This window comes from Anomalospiza imberbis, chromosome 2 (assembly GCF_031753505.1).
Source record: "Anomalospiza imberbis isolate Cuckoo-Finch-1a 21T00152 chromosome 2, ASM3175350v1, whole genome shotgun sequence".
In the NCBI taxonomy this organism is placed as follows: Eukaryota; Metazoa; Chordata; class Aves; order Passeriformes; family Viduidae; genus Anomalospiza; species Anomalospiza imberbis.
The window spans coordinates 13931925-13949929 of record NC_089682.1 but is presented as its reverse complement, the minus strand read 5'-3'; the positions used below and the strand labels follow the sequence as shown (position 1 = coordinate 13949929).

The 18005-nt window shown below is 40.1% G+C and overlaps 2 long non-coding RNA genes across 3 annotated transcripts; one reads left to right on the top strand and one right to left on the bottom strand.

The window, feature by feature from the left end:
- Nucleotides 1-1077: 1077 nt before the first annotated feature.
- Nucleotides 1078-2163, bottom strand: LOC137468301 (uncharacterized). The gene is made up of 2 exons (XR_010995853.1): nt 2021-2163; nt 1078-1814 (listed from the first exon to the last, which is right to left on the bottom strand). It is a non-coding gene; the product is annotated as an uncharacterized lncRNA (long non-coding RNA).
- Nucleotides 2163-17032, top strand: LOC137468300 (uncharacterized). 2 transcript variants are annotated; one of them, XR_010995851.1, is made up of 4 exons: nt 2163-2232; nt 2457-2540; nt 13884-14029; nt 16659-17032. It is a non-coding gene; the product is annotated as an uncharacterized lncRNA (long non-coding RNA). The 2 variants fall into 2 exon arrangements; XR_010995852.1 differs by lacking the exon at nt 16659-17032 and adding an exon at nt 14774-14964.
- The last annotated feature ends 973 nt before the right edge of the window (nt 17033-18005 follow it).

The following is an 18005-nucleotide window of genomic DNA, read 5'->3' as shown; positions in this document are numbered from 1 at the left end:
CCAGTTCTCTAATGTACAAACTGGCACAGTGAAACCTGCCACTAGAGTCTCTGTTTCCATGAGCAAGGGGTTGCTCTTGCAGAAACTCTTCTTGGTTCATCTGGTCTCAAAGAGAAACCCAGATGAGATGAAAGTTGCTCCCACAGGCTTCTACTGGGAAGTATTTTCCTTTGTACTGAGTTAGTAAAACAGAAAATGAAACGAAGCAAATCCCTTGGGCATATTCCACTCTCCTCAGCTGTTCATCTTCAACCTCCAGGGTCTTTAACAGCCTGAGTCAGGTTAAGCAATCCCTGCCAACCAGGGCAGAGAAGGTGCCATTCTGAGTGTGGCACACACACCGTGAGGCCACCATGCAGCTCCACACCTGCACAAGGGCTCAGCCGAGTGCCACGTCAGCCGCTTCCAGCAGGGAGGGCAAAGTCATTGCCACCACTGGGGTCTGACACTGGCTTTGCAAGCCCCAGCTTTCAACCTAATGTTGCCTTGAAAGCAAGGAGTGTGTATCCATGTTGTACTCAGCACACTTGCGGCCTTGGGGTTACCTAAAAGATAAAAAAAACCCAGAAAGGAAAACAATCTGTAACAACTACTATCACCTCTGCAGTCACAAAAGCTGTCAAGAATCCAGAGGTCTAGAAAGTGAAGCTTCCTGTTCATTCTGAGCACAGAACAGACTGCCCAGAGAGGCTGTGGAATCTACTTCTCTGGAGATACTCACATTGTTTCAACACATTCCTGGGTGATGCGCTTTAGGGGAGTAGGGAGGTTGGACCAGATGACCTCCGGTGATCCCTTTCACCCATGCTGTGTGATTTTGTGATTCATCATTTCCTGGGAATGAGGTGGTGCTCCCGCAAAGCACACAGCACATTATACATGAAAGTCAGGGTGACACAGTTGGTGGATAATGTGAAGCACATATATCTGCTCTGCTCTGCAGGGATCAAAAAATCCATTCCCTTATCCATGCCCTTTTTGCAAGGATGAATCATACCTATAGCAATTATGTTTCCATTAGTTAACACTGAATTTGTCTTTGCTGAATTAAAAACAAAAACAACAACAAAAAACCCCAAAAATTCACTTTAAAAGCTATGATTAAATGGAACAATGCTCTTCTGCAGGACATTTAAACTTGCTTAATCACATGCAAATCTCTAAAATCAACATTTACATAATGCTCGGTCCATCACTTTTTTAATTGCTCACACAATAAAATAAGTTATTCTTATTATACTGGGTCCTCTACATCACCTTTGGAAAATATCCCACAAAGTACAAGTGTATGTACATTCAAAACATAGTTGCAAAAAATCTCTAGTGCAATACATAGAATGCTCAAAACTAGTTCACGTGCATATGGGTTTTAAAAGCTGAACTGCAAAAAACCCCAACAGAAATGCAAAACACTGAAGATTTGATTGCCATTTTTGCACCAGTACAGCTTCCAGGAAGAGGCAATATTTTCTTAGTATTGTTCAATTGAATCTTTATCAAGAATATTATTATTTTTCTGTCACTGGGTTCTGATTAGTACCTATTCACAAATGTTTCAGTTTTGGTTTTGTCATTTTTAATGTTCAGCTGGAAATCATAGTGTTTCACCTGCTACGGACATCATGGGAAGTATTTGACACTTTGGGGTTTTTTCTTCTGTTCCCGGAGTTACAGCAAAGTCAGCTTCACCATAGAGTTTAGGATCTCCTTTAAAAACAACCTCTCAAATTTGTGAAAACTATTGCTGCTGGAAGTTCAGTGGGTAGCAAACACTCCAGGTGCTGCTGAACATTTAGTTCATGCATTGGGCATAACTGGAATTGGAAATAATTAGATTAATATTTCAGTTCTGAACCATGCCTGTTCCTCTAATCCTCTCTGTTGCAACTGTATTTGCTGCTTAGCAATATCAGTTTTAATTTCCAGTTCCTAATAAGATCTATCAAGCACCACTCTCTCAAGTTCATTATACAGAGCTGGATGAAACCTTAGGTCAAGTGTAACTCCCAGGTGAGCTTACATTACCATTTGCCTCCTGGTTTCTGTATGTGCTCTACATGTTCCACCTCAAGCGATGGCAGACCCTTTGTAAGTGCTGGAATTGCTCAGCTGGGTCCTCAGGGCACCCCAAAACACAGCAGACACCACACAACTGCCACAGCCCTGAGGTGTTTAGCTATGGCAGTGCAGCTGGTAAAAGCAAGCAGCCCAACAGCTGATAAATGTAACTGGGTTTAGCACAAATCATCCTTCACTCGGTGTTTTTCCCATTCTTCCCATCCTCTTTTGAGACTTTGAAATAAAGTGGCATAAGCAAAAACTGGCAGTTCACATCCACGACAAATTACGAGCATGAAATACGTGACAACTTTACATATTTACAAGGCTTGGAGGAGGCATTTGGATCATCAGGAGCCTTAACCACATGGTTTTTAATATGCATTTCCAGCTCTCAGGGATATGATGAAGAGTGTTTTACTGCTGGCTGAGCACTAATGGATTTGGAGATGTTAACTGTAGTCCAGAGGCATCCTGAAATGGTGAGCTAATGTGCATTTAATTTTGCTTATTTGGTTTTAGCACAACCAGGTTTAGTTATAACACTGTAGTGTCAGCACCAGCCATCTGGGGTTGAACACTGCAAGGAAAGGGTGCGAGTGGTCAGTGAAACCCCTTGAGAAGGGGAAATTTAAAGAGAAGCAGGTGAAAAACAGGAGAGAAACAGCCAGGGATAAGAAAAAAGAAAAAAATGTCAGAGAAACAACAGCAATAACAGGCAGTGACAGAATAAAGCAGCAAAAGGGAGTGCCTCAAATAAATACCCACAGGTCTGGTTGCTCCACACATCTGGGTAAAGACTGGGTGCTGCCAGGAAACTCTCTGAAAACACTAATATCAGCAAACTGAGAGATGCCAGTGTTCCTATTTTAGATATCAGCCCTCAAATTAGGATTTGAGTACTGGATCCTCTCCTGGAAAAAGAGCAATCCTGAAACCGTTCAGTTAGTCCTGGAAACATTTAGATCTGAGCAGGGACATCTCTTCTGCAAACCAGGAACACAATCCTCTTCCTCTGCTCTAGATGTGCACCTCAGGCACATCCCAGCTTGTAAGGACCTGAAACCCAGACACATTCCCAGGGAGAGGAAGGCGTGAACACAAGGTGCCCCCTCATGTACTTCAGGGTGAAGAAAAAACAAGAGTGCAGAAAGGCCATGTCCAGAGCTGTAGGCACAGACCAGCAGCCAGACTGACACCAGCACAGAGCAGTATCCTGGCAGGGAGACCATGAGCCAGCCCCAGCCTGAGCAATGTTTGGCACTAACAAATGGACCAACCATAAAAAAATCTCAATAGATCATTTTCATCCTTGTAAATTTTGTTACTAATGATTTCACATCAGCCCAAAAGAACCTTCCATAGCTCTTACCCTAGCAGGGCCTGAAGCAAGGCCAGCTCTGAGCAGACAGTGGATATATTCCCCTAATTTCTAAGACTAACTGTGTAATATAACTTTGTCATCACCAGCAACAAGAAGTCTCCCAAGAGGCAACCTTGGAGAGCCTAGGGGGGACTTTCAGAATCCCATTAAAATATGTCTGGTCTTTAGCACTGGCCAGAATTTCATGTGGTAAACTGAAGACAGAGGAAAATCCACCCTCTCTGAGTGACTTGAAACAAGCACCAGTTTAAACTGTAATGCCAGATGTACAAATTCGTACCTGGAGTGTAGACTCAGGACCTGCTGGCAAATTAATATTTAACAGGCATCTTAGGACTTTAGAAGTATGCTGCCCACTGCTGGCTTTTTTTATAGTAAAGAAAAGAAATTAAATACCAGCTTCATTATGCATTCATACACCTCCTTATAATGGGACATTTTTGGAGTGGTCCCTCATACCAAGGTCCTGCAGTGGTTTAGGCCAGGTAGGAGCAGGGATCCCAACACAGATGTGCTGCCTCCATCACACTAAAGCTGCATCTCAGATGTGGGAATACCACCTGAAGCTGGATCCTGCAAGGGCTCAGTGAGCTGAACCAGCTCATTTGGCCTGGGTACTGGGATGGTGTTTTACAGCAGAAATTGCAAACCAGTCCAGAAGGATTAGTGGCTGGAGAGCAGGAGTTGAACTGAGAAACCTGCTCCTCCTGCCAAATAAATGCAGCAAATGAGTCTTGGGTAGGGGAAGTAGAGGGTGTTATGGGAAGGAAATGCATATTGCTGTCTCCTGTAGTGAGGACCACAATGGACTAGTTGCACCAATTAAATTAAATCAGTTTCATAGCCAGTATTGCACTATTGCACAACCACCTGTAGAAAGTGATATTTCAATTAAGAGCATTTCATCTCAGTTTAGATTAAGACAGTTCATAGTAAATTTGTAAAAATTTGTAAAAAAATAATATAAACCATTTCTGAAGTGAAATCCAAGCCTTGACAGAACACCATTAGCTGATTTCATGCAAGCCTAGAAAAAATAACTTCTCAGCAAGATACATAAAGTTATGAGAAAGATTTTTTGGGTTTTGGGAGAACATTTATTATTGCCACTTCTTTTCTAAAATTAGTTTCTAAAGCATTGTGAGATTTTACTTTATTGTAGCTTGCTTTGTGCTTGAGTGCTGCAAAGCAGTTTGTATTGAAAAGGGGTTTTTTGCTGAGAAAAGATACTGGGAATCCTCTTGAGCTTGGACTATTAAATGGCCAATGAAGATCTATCAACTTCCAAGCACTTTTTTAAAATTAATTTATGAATTCATATGACCAATCATTACACAGCACTTCAAAAACTTTGGGAGTTTTTTTGTTTGTTTTTATAGAAGAAATAAACTCTTGAATGGCAAAACTGGTGAATAGTGTTGGTAGGTAAGCCTGCCCATCAGAAGCAAGAACATTCAGAATTTAAATGTTCAGTCAGATTGACACAGGTTTATTGCAAAAAGTGAAAGCATACAGACATTTGAGTTAAGCTGCCTTGTGGGAATACCTGTTGGAGTTGTCTTCCCCTGCTGTGAGGTTTTATTGTCACCTCATCTCAGGCAAAGTCTGCCCTTAGAATATTTGCCAGTATAATCGTCTTCTATGCATACATAGGGAAGAAGGGAGCAAGGAGAGGAGAGAGGGAGGAAACAAGGGAGAGAAGAAATGAGATCACAGGACATTTTTAGACTTGCCAGTATAGATATATTTCTGTTGGAAAATCACTTTAGCTAACCTCATTTGTTTTATTCCTTGTGTTATGATATACCTAGTATAAATAACAATGCCAAGTGTAACTTTTTGCTATTAGAAGCTTATAAAGTCCCCAGCTGTATTAGACAACTGTGAGAAATTAACATACTGCTCATCTAGAGGTTATCTGAGATGTAGTGAATGGTTTTTCACATCTCCACAGTTCAGTTTAGTACAAAGGGCAGTGGCTTGAATTATTTCAACTCAGCTGGTTTGAGATAGCACTGATAGTGAGGTAGAAACCCCCATACCATTCTGCAACAAACAACTTTCTGTCTGAGAGCAAACCAAGCAGTCACAGTTCTGCACTGAAAACCTTCTGAACCACTTCAAGGTCTTGCATGTGCCTGCTGATATCATGGGAGGGCTGGGCTGTACAGCTATTCCACTTCACTAGACATGTTCTAGAGTAGCCTATGGCCATGAAGAAGATATATCCTATGGCTCCACTTGCATTGTTGTGTCACAATTTCTGGTCATTTCTCCATCCCTCTTATCAATAGGCAGAAATATCAGCCCCCAAACCACAGAAGAGCAAAGATTTGATCCTGCCCCTCTGACCTTTCCAGACCTCAGCTCCCTGGCCATACGTAGGGCTTCTTTGAAATTACACTGGTACAACTTGTGTAAGCAGTTCCAGTCTATTAAACTATTCCCTGGGGAGTTTTTCTCACCTAGAAAAGTCAATAATGTCCTTATTTCAGTTAAGCATTCATTAGCTTTCTGTATGCAAGCCATTGAGTGGGCAGGGAAGAGCAGAAGGATGTGTATTGAGAAGACACAATGTTCTCCTCTGGCAATGTGGGAAGACTGGCACATCATAATGTTCAAGAATAATAATTGCACCTCTTGCACTTCCACTACTTACTTGATCAATGTTTAATACTGATGTTTTTGAAAAGTAACCACCAGTCCAGATACACAGCTTGTAAGGGTCAGGATAAGGGCAATGGAGGAGAACTCTTTAAAATGGCTGAGTAAGAAATTTCATTGAAAACAAAAAGAGTTGAAAAGCAAGTTACTATTTCTGACTTTTGATACAGAAAAGTAACATCTCAAATTAAAAAAAAAGAATATCTTTTCACGAAAAACAGTGGGAAAGAAGGACTGATAACTGTTGTTTGAGGGACTCATGTTGCCCTTTATGTAGGCCAAGCTCTGTAGTCCAGTTGTACATCCTGTCCTTCCTGAAGATGTCATTCCCCCTCACTCATGAAAACCATTGCTTCTGGGGAGCCTGGCTTACAGGGCAAAATGGCATGAGGAAAATAAATGGCAGCTTTACGAAGAATTTGGCATCGCACTTCCAAACCAAAGGCACAGGTCTTGGCTGTACTACCTCTGTTTTCAATGAAAAACACCTATTTCTGCCAAAATGCAATTGAAGTTCAAGTGATTATTTTATCTTAATTGATTGAAAATGTTACCTCTCAATTTTTGTGAATTACCTCCCTTGAACCATTGGAGGCAATGATGGACTAATCTTTTTTCTTACATTAAAAAAGAGAAAATGTGGTGCTATAGTACTTGACTAATTTTGCTACACTTTCAAATCCAATAATAGCATTCTTCATAATTGATTTAGTCTTTCTCAATTCCACTTAAATTAGCTTTCTGCTTTAATTAAATCACAACATACTTTATGCCAGGAGAGAATTGGTCATTTTTACCTGCTGGTATAATTACAAAATATCACCACAATGCACAAGAGAATCCTGAGGTCTATAGTTATAAATAAGCTTTAGAGTTAATTTGATGCTTCTGTTTTCCCTCCAATATTTACAGCATATTTGCAATTCTGATATATTTTTATGCTATGTTTTACAGTGTTTTGCAGATGGTCTTGCAATTCTCATCATGCAATAATAGGAATTAAATATTTATGGTTGTGCATAACTTCAATTCTCTCTGCAGTCTTCAGAGTTCTCTGTAGAAGTCAGCATTTGTCAGCTCGGAGCCTGCACTGGCACCAGTGATGATTGTCCTGGCACTGCCTCGTGCTACAGCAAAGACTCTCTCTAGCCCCAACTCATCCATAATTTCAGTGCATTTCATCCCATCCTCTTCACAGAAAAAAGTTATCAAAGTCAAAAATGTTGCCCTACTTTTCCAGCCTGAGGAAGACATCGTCTGAGAGCTGAGGTTTTGCTTTGGTTTCCATGCATCTCATGTACACCTTGGAGTGGGAGATTTGACTCTGTGTGGGACATTTGTAACTCATGCCTCCAATCAGGTCAAGACCTCAGACTTCCCTCTGCCTGACAACAGGTCACACAAAACACACAAGGAGATGTACAAACTGTCTCCAGGGCACTTGAGTCTTGCAGTGAGGGACTGAAGGAGCAGGTTTTCAGGGACACCGCTCTTCTTCCAACTACAGCCACAACAGGACAGGACCACGAGAGCGTCCAAGCTCTCAGCAGAACCAAACCTGCAGCTGGCACACACAACAGCTGAGACAAGTCTAAGTCTTTGCCTACTGCTGTCCTGGGTCCTACTCCCTCCTGGGTCTGGGTCTCCTCCTTAAAACCAGTTCTGGTGCTGTTCACAAACTTTAGGATCCTTTTCTAACCAGTAGACAAAAAAGCCCTGTTAGTGGCAGGCCATACCTTGCATTTATTCTAGAAATTTCCAAATTAAGTAAGAATCAAAAAATAAAAGCACTGCTAGTGTCTGTTAAAAATGTCTACACTTTTTATTTCTTTCTCTGTTCCCTTATCTGACCATCTGTGCTGCTTTGAGAACAAAAACTCGAGTTGTTATCTCCACTGTACACATTGAAATGGACCCTGGTAAATCTGCAGGTCCCTCTCCACAACTTCTGCCCTCTGCTATGTAAATTAAATTATTTTATTAAGCTATTTTAATTATAATATGGTAGTCTTACATTAGGCCTAATTTCCTTTGAACAGAGCCTCAAAAGAAGGAGCTCACTTACATTGTTCTAAAGCACTTGTACTTACTTATTGCCTGAACTTTTCTAATATGAATTCTTGTAAGACAGAGCACAACATGAATTATGTGTATCTGTATTCACTTAGAAGCCTATAAAAATTTGCATCCACTCCCTTCCTGTATTTTCTGCTTGTTGGATTTGTTGTTTTCTTCTCAACACAATCTGTTAGGGAACTGGTAAATCCTTTACATCAGTACACGCTGCTGTTTTCAACCTTGAATGTAACCACCTAAAGAAAAAAATAAAGTCCAGAAAGTAAAATATCCCTTTGCTATACATACACTTTTTATTGTTCCTAAATATAATTTCAATTTTTATCTGGCAGAAGCTAGGAAGGGACAGTAATGATTTCTCTTAAGAAATGAGAAAAGCTTAAAAACTTATGAAACAAGATTTATGCCTCCAAAAGGGTAGACACTCAAAACACCCTGTGTCTCCATGTGAGCAGAGTGCCTTCCCATTTGAACATCATCTCTGATGTGTGACCTGTCTGAAAGAACAGTTAGTCTATAACTTGGACAATCATTAAACAGAAATACTTTTTATAATGCTGTGCATAGACACAGAAAATTAGCCCTTGTGCATAACTGCATATGAGAATTCAATATTTCTTACATGTGTGCATTTATATTGATATATAAATAATATAAATATGTTATTAATGACTCCAAATAATAATACTGCTGCATATTCTGGTGGTAAATGACTTCAGAAATCTCCCAAGGGATGTTGTCCTTGCAACAACATTGTTCCAACACTGTTGGAATAGGACAAGTGGAGTGGACAATTGCTACTGTCAATTCACTCCTCGTGTGGAGATTTACTGACTATAGCCTCTGGTAGCTTTCCATGACAGATGTCTCAGCTGCACCAGCTCTCTACACAAAATTATAAGTAAAGTCTTGAAATCATGTGAAGGTTCACAGCACTAAAGCTAAGATCTGAAAGTATTTTATGGAAATATTAAATATTTTAACAAAATACAGCTGTGTAGCAACTGGTTCAGTAAGTGCTTGATGTAATCACGTACACATGGCAGTGTCCACCTGGAGATCTCTGTCAGTCTAAAATTAACTTGAGTTTTAATAAAATATGGCAAAATGAAAACAGATAATTAAAGGTAAAGGCAAAAAAATAATAACTTCTTAACTTTTAGTTTCTATCACTATGACCACAAACTAGTAGCAGAATGCAATCACTGATCTTACATTTGAAATCACTTAGATGTTATCCACAACCTGCTGATGTAGTAGCTGAAGGCAAGAGAGGTAAGGTGAAGAATAATTAAGCAACTCATAATACATTACTGCTATACATATACAAAACATGGAACAAAAAGAAATCAAAATAGCAAGAAGAATACATCGAGGAGACTTAGTGCTTTTCCTGAAAAATTGTCCAAACTTCTTCCTCTAAGTAATACTTGGGAGCACATTGGGTTTTAAGGCCAATTGTTTTCACATATTGAAATTGTGGGAACATTGACTTTCTTCATTAAGTCAGAGCTATAATCCATAAGACTGAATAAAAATATTCATAGTACTTTGTCCAATTTTCAGCTGATTATCATCCTCTGCAAGCAAAGCTGCAGGAAGCAAAAAATTGAGTAATTCATTGAAAAACAGACCAAACTGCTTTTCTCTCACAAACTAAAATGTCCATCTTTGGGAACACACTGGCAAATTTAACTAAAAGAAAAGTAACTGTCCATGATCTGCTCAGCATATGACCTACTTCATATATTATCATTTACTTGAAGTAAATTAACTTAAGCATTGCTAATTATCTATTTATGCCAATTTTGTTGCCAATTATGTATTTATTGAGAATCACTGGGCTTGTATCCAAAAAATCCTAATTCAGTTTGAGAGTCACAACTCTTTTTAAAAACTTTTGGAAGTCTATCCTGTACTTCTTATAGAAGGATAAGGTTGTTCTTATACAACTTTGCTATAATCATGTAGCATTATTAACTTGACAGGACTGTTGGTGACCAGACCAACCACTCATCTGCAGTGTGGCTCATGACATTTAAACTCTGGTCTCCTTTGCCCTGCAGCTCCAATTGCTCCTCCAAACAGGCCAAGCCCAGCATTTCTTACAAAACTGGAGGGACCTTCCCTCCTGTGGGCCAGAGAGGTCTCCAGGATCAACTGCAATACACTGGAGTGTTCCTCTCAGCTCAGAATCATAGAATCAAATAGATTGGAAAACACCTCTAAGGTCATTAAGTTCAACCATTAGGGTTCTTTCTGCAACAAGTCCAGACTTTTGGCCTGGGGGTATGAAACTTGCTCACAGATTTTGGTAGATCTGCAGTGAGGGAGACCCTAAACCACAAATCCCAAGCTGGTCTGAAATGGTATTTCTTTGCTGATGTTCATTAGGAATTACTGGCCAAAATCTGATATCCAGAATTCAGAAAAAGAATGAGGTGACATAAGTTTCCCTCATTCCCATTTTCCCTTTTCTTTTTGATGTTCCAAGGAATGTAAATAACTCACTGGTTTTAAGAAATCAATGAAGACTGTCATGTCCCTGAAAGTAAATGAACGACATTTAGACTTTCCACTATACAAGTTTGAATATCTGATTGATTTTATGCTGGAGAATTTAGTTTAGGCAAGCAGTACTGCTAAAGTCTCATGCATCAAAACAAGACAGATTTTCATTTGATATCTCCTGAAAAAGAGAGTGAAACTGTTCAAACTCTTCAAGTACACTTGGATTGCTTGACCTTGTAGGGGAGCTACTTGTATCACCCAGGGAAGTGCAGCACGGAGTGAGACTATGGCCTCCACTTTGCTATACCCTTCTATGTGAATGATAAAAATTATCTCAGGAATGAAAGTACAGATTAAAAAACAAATCCAAAATGTTCTCAGAACAAGGGTGTTAGTAGCACAGCAGTAGTTAAAAGTTTACAAACTGTGCCAGCAGAAAAAAAAGCAGTGCAAAGACACTTCAGCTAGAAAACTTCCTGGGGAAATAAGGTTGGCAGTGGCTGCAAAATTTGTTCAGACCTTGTGCACATTAGAGCAAAATCATCCCCAGCCATTTCAGTGACTCCAGGTCACCAAGATCTATAGCTTCCTTCCCAACACCAAACTGAAGGCCTCACTCAGCTGACTAGTCTACAGTTAAATCTCACCCTCTGATTTCATTCTGAGTTTTAAGATTAACTCTTTTTTCTGTCATTTGACTGGTTTTTCTCACCTTCCTTATTAAGGAGAAAGTTGGACTTAAGTTTTATATTATGACAGCACCCTTCCCTGAGACTGTGTGCTGATAAACAAGGCTCTGCAACTTCCATAACCATTTTTTCTTTTAGATACTAACCAAAGCAATAACAATTTTATCTGAAGAACACAAATACATTTGAGGTGACCAACAAAGAGAAAACAGCTTTTTATTACCTGAAATATTCTACAAAGTTGTCAACAAAAGAAGAGTGGGTTGACTGAAATGCACATCAGTCAATAAAGCAACAATCATCATTTCAAATCACTCAGGGAAAAATACATTTCTCTGTGTCTGCTTTTATGAGTGGAAATTAATTTCAGCTAAATTTCAGAGAGGAATAAATGGCCTTTTGTCAGGCCCACCACAGCCAAATCATTATTACTTCCTGACTTCTGGCACAATGTCAAAACCCAGAATCTCACATGACATGTGAGTGCAGAGTCCCCTCAAACAGAGACCAAGGAGAGGATACAACCACAGCCAGCCCCTCCAGAGCTGGATGGGGGCGACCCTGATTTGGGTGAAAAAAGAAAAGGATGCAGGGTGATTGAGCCAGCTCAAGGCCTTTCAAATGAATGGCAAGTGGCAGGTCAGTTTTACCAAACAAGAAGGAGCCACAGGCGTTACATCTCAGGAAAGCAAGGTTATGACTGCCAGATCAATACAAGATAAAAGCGTACCCCACACAGCCTGCTATCTTAAATCTGTGCTCCCAAACTATGCCTTCTGAAGGAGAGCTAAGAATGGCATTGAAGGTTTTCATGTGGCTTTTACTTCAGAGTGAATCCATTCAGCATGGGGAGACATAAAGGTCCTCTCAGAGAATCTGCTCTTATCTAGCAGCAGCATTCCTGCTTTACCAGGGCAGAGGACACTTTTTATGCATCTGCCCAGCAGGGTCACTCATGCATCCCCACCCACAGGACAGAGCCCTAATTTGATGAGTATGCAGAGCATAACACAAAAGCAAATCACAGCAGCTTTAGACCCTGTGCCCTGCTCATCTCCCCAGACAACTCTACTTTTGGTTTCAGTGACTAGTTCCCAAACTTTTCTGACAAATGAGTCATTACCTATCCACCTGTGATTCTTTTGGCAGAAAAAAAAAAAAAAAAGCCTTGTGCAATATCCATCGCTCTGAGGGATAGCAGCAACAACTAAAAAAAAGCTATTCCCAACAGGGTGCTGCTCACACAGAGCAAGGGAGCAGTGTACAAATCCATGTTCCAGGCTCTCCCAGGCCACAGCATCTGCAGACCACCTCTAGAAACCCCCTCCTCTAACAGAGGGACAGGGCTGGCTCCCCAGGACCCCTCATGTCAGGTTTTTCCATGCTGAGAAAAGCTTGGACACTGCAACTGAGTGCCAGACAGAGCCAGATCTGCAGGAGAGCCGGTCCCAGCGTAGCAGCCCCACTGCTGCACACAAAAGACTCTTGCAGAATGGCTGAGGTCTCCAGTTACCCTAATGCCATTACTAACAACTACCTCATACAGCAAAAAAAAAATTACTTTTATGCATTTTTGCTGAACATTTGAAGGAACTATATCCTAAATACCACCTTTCCTTTGAAACTGAGTTTACCCAAGTAGCATCTCACTCCATGCCTACCTCACCCTGCCTGACTCCACTTTTCCCTCCTCCATTCCCTCCCCCTTTTGTTTTCACTACCATCAATGTGCTCCTGCTTAGAATCCTTTTTAAATTAGGTTTTCATGTTAGTTCTTTATTAAGTATCTTGATCTAAGTTTGTTCTGTTGAAAATAAGTAAATTATATTTAGCTGGTCCATTCCAACCCAGGTCATTCTGTATTTGCAATTTCTTGTGCAGAGTATAATCTGTGCTGCATCTTCCTGTCACATCATACTGATAGAGGCCCTAAAAGCTAATTAAAAATTTTTATACTTTTTCTTTTCTCTGTTTTCTCAGACACAAAGTTCTGATTTTTTTAGTAGCACCTGATTTTTATGGAAGACATCTCTTCCAGATAGACATTCTGGAAGCAGCAGCAATAATTTCTGACCTATTATGGGCAAATCAGCAGTATTAAGTGATCTTCAAAGCACTTCTGTAGATGGTACAAAATGTATATAAGCTGCTCCATTGGCAAAATTATCTACCTTCTGGTGCCATTACACAGAACAGCCTAATATGCATAATTACAGTAATTATGCAGAGTACAGCACAAACAAAAACAAAATTATATGCTGCTTCACACTGGCACTCTTTCAGACAGAAATTCATTTTCACATTTACAGTATTGCAAATATGGACAATATTATTACAGCAGAATTTGAACATAATTATGCATACCAACTCCACATTAAATTGGTGTTTTCCATCATCAGTAAGGAAAGGTGTAGGTAGCTGTTGTGATGTCTTTTTCATAGTACACTAAACCACCTAAACTTTAACAACATGTAAGTCCATCTCTGCTTTTCTTTCAATAGTATCACTGAAAGTATCGCAGCATCTGTAACCACCTGCTGCCTCTGAGCTAACTGACTCTGCTTTACATAGCATACAGAACTAGTAGGAATTGCCAGCCACAAAATCTTGATTTTGGGACAAAAGAGACCTAAAATCACATCTTCAGGTAATTCTAAAAAGAAACATCCTTCCTTGTTTAGAATTTAAAACATACTTATTAAGTTTCCCCACCAAAAAAAAAAAAAAAAGAGAGAGAGAGGGAAAATATTTAATATTTTAAGCAGGATGGACTGTTTCATTTCAGTTCAATTATTTTTAAGCAAAATGAAAACTTGGAGCCCAAGGTCTGAGACTTCCCACACTGCAGTAACAACCTGCACGAACACAGCTCTTTCCAAAACACACACCCCCTATATCCTATGATAAAAATTCAAGCTACTGTTATTTTATGCATATGGTTACATAAAAGGAGAATCCCTGTTGGGACACAAGACTGCTCTGACTTTGGGCCTGCCACAGTGACTGGGAGGTGTCCCAGACCTTTTCCTCTTGTCAGCCCCAGCAGTTGGGGAAGGCCCTGGGGTAAGAACAAGAGGGAGATGAGTGAGTGCTTAAGTGTTGAGGGTACCGGGAAAGAACTCATCAGGCACCAGAGATAAGACACTGTTGTGACTGAAAGAGTATCCAGAACCCATCTAGGCAAGCAGAAAGTGCTTGTAGTGCTGGGGTGTGACTGCAAGCAGCGAGCACAGAAAGTCTGCGCTTGCAAACTCTGTAGCTGGAAGAGGAAGAATAATGAGTGGCCCAGTTTAAAGCTTCCATGAAAAGAAGGTTGATGCCAGTGGAAATTTTGGAAGTCTTTCTCACCTGTTTGGACACCAGCTCTTTCTAAATGGTTTCATCTATCCAGGCTTTTGATACTTAGGAGAGGGAAGGCAGAGGAAGAAGGATCATTGCAAGCAAGCTGCTGAGGAAAGCAAAACTGAATAATTTGTTAAAGGACTGAATTAGTAGAACAGTTTTCCACATTGTCACATTATGATGACCTCCTTGAGCTCAAAGTGGATACACTGGCAGACATTAAGACCAAGACCAGGATATGCAAAGATTGCATGTGAGAGGAAACCCATGAAGCCCTGCTGTGGGTCAGCAGGGACAGGAATGCTCAGACCTGTCCAGGCTGATCAAGCATGGGAGAGGCAATCAGCCAGGTTCCTTCAGCCACGCCCTGTCCTGAAAGTCCCAGGTCTGAAGAACCATCTGAGCAGAAAAGCACTGTTTCTTTCCAGATGTTCCTCTAGTCAGCTCTGAGTGAAAGCTAAAATACTAACATTTCTTAGGGAAACAAGGCTCTTCATGTCTGCATCCAGGACTGTTTGTCTTTTGTTGTGTCTCTTCCCTGACCTTTTGTGAGCCCATTGGACAATTTAGATCTAATAAGACATGCCAGAAGTCTTACAGTCATTAAGTTCCTACACATTTCCTGAAAATAGCATGTGGGTGGAAGAGAAAGAGCTCATTAATGCTGCCTGTGGGGGAAAGGATGGTGAACAAACTCCCACCTCTGTAGAAACCAGATTGCACACAAGGGACAGAAAGTGGTTATGAAAATCCCAGGTGTGGGGAAAGCTTGAGGCCTGCAGAGGACCCAAACAAAAAGATCAAAACCACAGAAAGAAGCACAAATTTTCCTTCTTCATATGTTTTGACACTCAGTCTTACCATCAGGGGTAATCCAATCTCTTTTAGTTTCAGGACCTGAAAAGAGAAGAGGACCAGATGTATTTGTGCTTGGAGTCTAAGTGTGCACATCTGTGAGCCCACATAAGCTTCATGCAGGAGGGAAACACTCCTCAAATAACATGAAGCTGTCATGCATTTTTAAGTGCTCTGAGACTAGGAAATTGCCATTTGTAATTGCTGATAGAAGGTGACCACTGATAAAATTGATGGAGCCCTGGGAGCAGTGGACTGCCCTGCACAGGCAGGACAACAGCTGACAAGAAAGGAAAAGAAGGGTTTGGTTACCACAAAACAACTTAAAACTAGAGTATAATCAAAGCTGTGGCTCATGTGTTAGCTGAATATTCTGCTTCCATGTGAAGATGTATCCAGCTGAACAAATCAGTTTTGACTCTTTAATAAAATTATCTATTTAATCACATTTACAATCAAATAGCAGCCAACTTCTTCACTGTTAGTATGAGGGCGGGCTTTTTGTATAGATATGTTAGTATGTTATATTCTGTGTGGTCTCTGGATCTCCACCAAGTGCAAGGACTCAGGCCTTCACTTTTCTTGGCAGAAAATGTCCTAATTTTCCTAAAATTCAAGCCTTAATTCTCATCCCTACAGCTCTCTGACTATATAATAATCTTCAAGTTGTCACTAAGGAGATATAGCAATTTCTTGAAGACAATGACCGACCTAAAGTCGTTTGTCAAACATCTACTTTTTTAATCTTATATTCTTTTAATCATAATAATCACAGAAACAACATATACAAAGATTGAAATATTTTAAATAAGGCAGAGGATATTTTCATTTAATTTCTTTAATCAAAGGATTTGCCAAATGTGACCATTTAAAAGAAACATTTTCACTGCAAATACTTGAAAAATAAAATGCATTACATAGAATGATTTCAGCTTCTGACATTTTATTTCCATATCTGATTTATTTTATGGGAGTGTTCTGTTCATTTTGCTTTACCCTATGATGGTTTTAGAATTAATTTAATTTATTCCCAGATGAAACCACCTCCCTAATAAGTTAATTTATCCTTTTGGATGCAGCACTGAAGTAAGCACACCCAAGCCAGTCACAAATGAAGACTGCTCTGAGTGGAACTCACTTATGTCCAAAGGCCAACTTCTCACAGTTTGCAGGTTGATAAATCTGGAATCACAGACACTTCCCAGGAGATAAGTAGTTTGAAAGTTGCATGGGACTTTGGTTTTGCAAAAGGACAAAAAGCAAAGCAACAAAAGGAGCCCAGTTTGATTCATGAAAGAGAAACCCCTTCCAGAATCTTTTTCCCCTGCTGGAGACCTGGGCTCTGTTCTCCGCACCCGTTGCCACAAGAAGGTCCTAGCCACTCATTAAAAATGTATTCTAGGTTCACAAAGTCACAGATTGGCTGAGTTTGAAAGGCAGATCATCCAGTCCTGACTGTGCTCAGAGCAGGGTCAAAAAAAGACAGCTGCTCAGGGCTGTGTCCAGTCAGGTTTTGAACATTTCCAAGGGGTTTTGCCTTGGGGCGCTTTTTCCTTGATGTCCAGCAACAGAAGAATTGGTGCACTATACAACCTGCATCAACAAATTTGATAAAAATAATCATCTCTTCCTAAAACATCACCTCTCTTATTAGATCAGAATGGTCTTTCCTACTACTGTTCCTATTGCTACTATAAAATTTCAATTTTCTTTTTTGGACGTTAAGAGTAGGTTTTACAGATTCTTCACAAGTAATTAAAATCTCCTGCCTCTTACCTCTGTATATTTGAACAGATTGCCTCAATATTCTCTAAAACTATTATTAATCACATTTATTACCTGAAGGAATAAATCTCTCTTTATTTGAGAGATCCATATAGAAAGTAAGGAGGTGCTTTTTGAGAGGACCATTTCTGAGCTGCGTACTTCTTCCATTAAGAAGGCACCAAAGGAAGGAGCTCCACCAATACAGCTACACCAGTTCTCAGCAGGCAACAATCTCCCGTTAATGTCTGTAAAGCATTTCTTATTTAACAATACCAGCTAATTAAATAATCAGAGAAGCATATGTCTATGGAGAATCAGAGAAGTATATGCCTATGAAGACTGTTCAGTCCCAGGCACAAGTGTGAAAATGTGTTTTTTTTCTTCTAATAAGTATTGAAGCTAAATTCTTCCTCAGCTCTTCATCTTACTGCTCATTTGAATTTCTCAGAAGCATTCATTTTGACTCTAAGAAAAGCTGTGGTTCAAATCCTTGCAGCTTTGCTGATGTTCAGATTAGATCTCCTCGTGGAGCAAAGTGTTCCCCAGGACAGCTCTGCTTAGCAGGGTGCAGGGTTCAGTATTTGTGTGAATCAATCCAGACCATTTCAGGGTCACTTTTAGCAAAGGAAAGCCTGCCTGTTAAGACCAGATAAGAGTGA